Source organism: Dipodomys spectabilis, unplaced genomic scaffold (genome assembly GCF_019054845.1).
Source record: "Dipodomys spectabilis isolate Male_0828 unplaced genomic scaffold, ASM1905484v1 ptg000143l, whole genome shotgun sequence".
Lineage (NCBI taxonomy): Eukaryota > Metazoa > Chordata > Mammalia > Rodentia > Heteromyidae > Dipodomys > Dipodomys spectabilis.
The window spans coordinates 144,763-151,117 of NW_024870820.1; the positions used below are offsets into that span (position 1 = coordinate 144,763).

Sequence of the window (6,355 nt, forward strand, 5' to 3'; positions counted from 1 at the left end):
AGATTTCTGAGTGATTTGTTATCACTTGTATGGGATGTTGCAAGTCGATTCTGGCAAAAACTACCAATTTTAGGAGATAAGATGAGTGGAAAAAAAACTCTTAGAGACAAAGACATCTTCAACATATTCAGTTCCAAGCATTCCATCTAAGGCATATTCAACAATTAGTGAAAATTTTGTTGGCTGTATCTATGTGTCTTTCTCCATGTGTGCATGTATACATGTGTATATGTATGTGTATATTTGTGTGTATAGTAACATACATGTGTACATATATAAGGGCATATACACACATATATGCAAATATAAATAAATATAAATATATAAATATATGTGTATATATATCAGCTGTTCAGTGATTTAATCTAGAGTTCCCAGCACATTGCCATTCTCACAAAGTGTACATGATAAACTGCTCTGAGGATCTGTGCTCATTTCCCCCATTACCTTGTTTTTCATCCCTGTGAACAACTTCAGCCTACTTTCCCTAGGATATCTTTGTTTTGGTTACTGACTGATAATAAAAGAAAAACATTCTTTGTAAAAGAAAAAACTTTTAGGTCACAAATGGATGCCTATGAGATAAAAATATAATAGAAATAAAAGTGAAAAGGAATTCCTAGATCTGTTGTTTTGCCATTTAGAATGGCAAAGAATAATATCACGTTACTCTTATAACTTTTAAAGAGTGCAAGGGTAACTGATGGTCCCTATCATGTTCCCACAAAAGCAGTGGATCCTGAAGGACAATAGTAGACCAGCAGAAATTCTAAATAGCAGACATGGAGCATGAAAGAGAAAGAGAGAAAATGAGAGAGAGAGAAAGAGAGAGAGAAATATCATAATACTGGAAGTGCATAACAGATAAACAAGAGCTGTATGAGAACCTTCGTACTGCTATCTTTAGACTCTCCATGTACATTTGAAGGTATTTGATGTCTGATAATCCATCAATATAAAAATATAAATTAATTTTGATAAAAATTAAAGATTACTCAGAAGAAATTATAAATGCAAAAACAGTCTTCACAGAAGCAAACACTCAGAGATATTTCATGACTTTGAAAAGGATGAAGTGGCTGAAGTTAGTATAAATTTAGAAGTATGACAATTCACAAAAACATAAAAAGATATTCATGTATTTCATTATATAACCCAAAGCAGAAAGTAAATGTTGTTCAGATGATTTTTAAAAGAACAGTCTCTCCGGTTCTTGGAAGGTGGCTCAGTGTTAGAGTGCTTGCCTTGCATGCATGTGGCGCTTGGTTTGATTCCTCAGCACCATATAAGGAGAAAAAGACAGATGTGATGCTGTGGCTCAAGTGGTAGCACTCGACTTGAGCTGAGGGACGGCACCCAGGACCCAGAGTTCAAGCCCCACAACCAACAAAAACCAAACCAAAAAACTAAACAAAACACAGTCTCTCACTTTTGTGGCCTCAACTCTGTAAAACCACTGCTTCAGCTTAAGGCTAAGATTTTATGTGTGGACATTTATCAACACTCCTGATTCAGACTCTAATTGAGAAAATTTTTAATCAATATTTTGTTCTTAATTTTGATCGCTGTGAATTCACATGCACCTATAAAAAATGGTCATCCCAGTAACATTTTCAAAATACCTCGTAATGACGACTTAAAAAAGTTGTATTATATTGCAAAAAAGAAAACAATGCAAAAAATAAAGAAAACCAATAATTAAATATTAATGATTAATAAAATAAAAGCCAAATACCAGTATTTCCAATATTTGAAGTATACTACATATTAGATTTTACAATTTGCTCATATTCCTGTACATTTAAAACTGGCTAAGATTATGATGTTCAACAAGAATTTTATAAGCTATGAGTACCCTTTAAATTTACACTGTAAGATAACTTTTTATGTCTCACTCATCACTGACACATGGCTTATATAATCATTTGTTCCTTGCTAACATATAAAGAAAAGAAGCCCTAAAGTTTCAACAGAAATTGTGTAGTTAAAGTCTTATCTCTTTGCTCTGTTTCTTTACACAAAGACTTTGCAACTTCTCATTAATAAATTTTCTATAAACTCTGAAATGTACATACTTAGTAATATATGTCAGCTACCATAAATCTTAAATACTTTATGGAAAAGTTTTATGACCTGACAGTCTTAATTTTGGCATATATAAGCAGGTTCCCAAAATTAAACATATTTAAAACATTAAAATTTTTAACACACCTTAACACTTGCTGCAGTGTTCATTATGAGAGGTGCCCTGTATAGAATAATTGAATTCCTCCTCCTACACATCTCTTGAACAACAAACATCTGGACTCATTTTGTTTTTGTCATATCAATCTTGACTTTATTCTTAAATGTGTGCTTATGTAACAAATATCTGGTTCTAAAATTTCACAATTCTTTTGAACTTGCTTTTTGTTGAATTATCTAGTTTAAAAAAATCAATTCCACTTTATATATAAAAAATGTTCTGTGCTCAATTTGGCAGCACATACACTAAAATTGGAACAATACAGAGAAGATTAGCATGGCCCCTGCGCAAGGATGACACCCAAATTCATGAAGCGTTCCACAACAACAGATGCTGGAGGGCATGTGACCAGAAGGGAACCCTACTATATTCTTGGTGGGAGTGTAAACTTGTTCACGCACTTAGAAAGCAGTATGGATGTTCCTCAAAGGGTTACACATAGAGCTCCTCTATGACCCAGCAATCCCACTTTTCTGCATTCACCCAAATGATCACTAACAAGGCCATTCTAAAACTACCAGCACAACTATGTTTATTGCAACATTATTTACCATAGCTTAGATATGGAATCAACCCCGATGCCCCACAATAGATTAATGGATGAAGAAAACATTGTGTGTGTGTGTGTGTGTGTGTGTGTGTGTGTGTGTGTGTGATGGAATTCTATCATCCATCAGAAAGAATGACATTGCCCAATTTGTTAGAAAATGGAAAGACTTGGAAAAATTTATATTAACTGAAATAGGCCAAGTCCAAAGAAACATAGGTCCCATGGTATCCCTTATTTGCAATAAGTTATATATGTCTGGGAAAAGCAGAAATGGTCCAAAGCTATGTGCATATGACTAGATAAGGTGATGTTAAACTAAATGAACCCAAGCTAGGGACACAAGTGTGTGTTTTTCCTTTCTTGCTGTTGTTTCTAATGCACTTATAATGTACAATGAGATTTTTTTTTTTTTAATTTGGTCGTCCCACACGGTATAACCCCTGTTTTCACTGTATTTGGTGTTGATGCACCTGCATCTTTTATATACACTTCTCTAATTTGGAGAGGGAAAGGGGAAAACCAAAATCCTCAAATAGAGATACTGTTTGACCCATTATAACAATGAGTTGCCCAAGACACTATGTTGAAATACTAACTTTACAATTTAGGCGGGGGGGGGGGTGAAGTGTGTACTTGTGGAGGTGTAAGGGAGAGGTAGTTGGGGAAAAACAAAGGGGGAGGTAACAATGTTAGATAGGAAATATACTCATTACTTTGCTCATGTAACTGTAACCCCTCTGTACAGTATTTTTACAATAAAAAACATTTAAAAATGATGGAAGAGTTTATTTCCATTATTTTAACCATATAATATTATTAAACAAGAAATTAATGCAAAATACTGACCTGAAGATATTTTGAATAAGTGTATGTGTGTGCGTGTGTGTGCGCGTGTGTGCGTGTGCATGTGTGTGCGTGCGTGCATGTTGGCATGCCCAGAGTTTGAACTCAGAGCTTCAAGGATTTGCAAGGCCTTTCCTCTCTAGCTTTGTGAGCTATTATATGAGCTACATCTCCATTCCTGGACCTTTGCTAGTTCATTTAAATTTTTGAAAAATAATACTTTGATTTTTTTTTTGCCTTAATTGGCTTCCAACTCCTATTCACAGATCCCATGCTCCTTTGTAGATATGCCGGGTAGACAAGATTACAGGTATGACTAACCAGTACAAGGCTTTAGGAATAATTTTAAATGTAGAAGAAACTTTAGTTCAGGAGGGCCTGTTTTATTATTTCCTACTTTTAAAGCATTTTGGAGTTACTATATGTGAATTGTTTACGTTTTGAGATACTTAAAAGACAGTAAGTAATGGTATTTAAAAGTTTTAGTACTTTTTAAAAAGAATACTGGAACTGTGGGACAGAAAAATTTGGCTCTCTTTGGACCTCAATTTATAATCTCAGCACTGTGCATGATAACCCAAAGTCACCAACTCAGTCTGTGTTGAAGACAAAATGTGATAGAAAACAATTACCGTGGGCAATATTTTTTATGCTATTATTTATTGGACAATATGAATATTGAATTGAGAGCATAAGAGAATGGAGAGATTTTACCTACATTTTTGTATTGCTGAAAGGGTTTTGGAAACTTTGACTCATTTCTTTCCTCACTATATGTCTTTGGGCAATGCACTTAGTGCCTTGAATTACAATTTTTCTCAACACTAAAATGGTAATAACATTAGCATTACAGCAAATTTTTTAAGACCTAAGAGACATAAAACTTGTGAAATACTTAACATAAACTTCTATGAATGAGCTTTTAGTTTACCCAGTAGTTTTTTTTAATATTAAACAGAATGTGATATATATCACAGGAATCATTACATGTAGTGAGCAGCCAGAAGTAATGTTATTTATTGACTATGCTGTGCTTCCAAGGAAACCAGCTGGATAACTTCTCATGCTGTAAATCAAACTGGTTATCTTATGTCTTGATAGTGTAAAACTATCAGTGACAGAATAATGAAGGAATGCTGTAGACTGGGGTGAAGTCCATATGAAAATGTGCAAAACTCATAAAACGTAAAAGTAACTGAGCAGTATATTGAGTTTTACATCATTTAAGGTAAATTGCAAAGGCAGGGAAGACATAGAAGAATGAATTCTCCTTTTGATATCCTATCATACAAAAGTCCTTAGCAGGATGAACTCTTTCCTCATTCTTGTAGAGGAATCATCAGATGAGAGGAACTCTATTTTTGGGTTGCTTCCTTCAATTTATTCTTCAGTTTGAAACCTGAACTACATGAGACTGCAAGAAACCAAGGAGAATTAGACATGCAGGATTTGGAAAGAGCAATCAGCATAAAATAAATAAAATACAGAGAGCCTTGTAAAAGGTCTAAATAAATTGAGTTATATAGTCTCAAGTGTAAACAGAAAATGATTTAACCAATATCATGTTATTGAAAATTGAAAATTGTGAGGAGTTGCTCAATTTTTTTCCTTTCTACTATATTGAATTAATTATTGATTTTGTATATAGAGATTAAAGATGAGATTAACAAGGAACTTGATTAAAAATCGACAAAAGTTCTGAATAGCCATACTTTGCAAAATGCCCTGAAAATCACCAGTGGGTTTACAAAGTTGTGTTAAATACCACTTCTATGCTGGATTAATGCTTTGTGAACAGAAGTCATTAGAGAAATGCAATTCAAAATTATTATGATACTACTTCATAACTATTATAACTCATCAAAAAAATCAAAGGAACTTGGTGTGGTGGTAAAGGCTTGTAATTCCAAGCATTTGGAAGGTTGGAGTAAGAGGATTTGAGCCTAAGGCCAGTCTGGGTACTGCACATAATAAAAACCTGCCTTTTCAAAAAACTCAAAACGTAATTATGTTGGTGATAGTGTGGAGAAAAGGAAATTTTCTACACTCGTGGTTAAAATACCGGTTATTATTCTCATTCTAGAAAGTAGTATGGAGTTTTCTAAAGAAATACAGAGTTGAAATATCATCTGACCCACCAATCATATGATTATTTCTCTCTAGTAAATATATCTATAGTTCATTGTTATTCACATTATCCACAACAAGCAAGATATAAATCAAAGTTATGTGTTCAACTACAGACTAATAAAGCAACTGTGGTGCATGCACAAATATATTTTTGTTTCATCCCTAAACTAGCAAGAGACTTCTCCCGTTAGCCACAACTTACAATGACCTGAAAGATGTATTCTAAATAAAGAAAAATGTTGTCTTCTGATCTTTGTCCAAACACACACACACACACACACACACACACACACACACCAACCTAAAACAACAGAGAAATTTTTCAAAAAGTAAAGCAAACTGGAATTTCTGGGGCATTTATGTCACAATATACATGATAGTAGATATACAGGATGACCAAGTATAGAGTTGTAATGTACAATATGAGGATGCAGCGGACAACACTGGCTTTACATAGGAATGAAGCTAATTAAGTAGGAGTTGTTCTTCCTTGTAGGGGTTGCTCTTTTAGTTGTTCTCCTTCAGTAATGGTTGAGATTAACATAATTCTTTAAATATACCTGCCGGTTTGTAGAAATAATAACAAA

General features: G+C 33.8%; 1 non-coding gene across 1 annotated transcript; it reads left to right on the forward strand.

The window, feature by feature from the left end:
- The first annotated feature begins 2,466 nt into the window (after nucleotides 1–2,466).
- Nucleotides 2,467–2,573, forward strand: LOC122117558. The gene has a single exon (XR_006149199.1). It is a non-coding gene; the product is annotated as a U6 spliceosomal RNA (small nuclear RNA).
- Nucleotides 2,574–6,355: the final 3,782 nt, after the last annotated feature.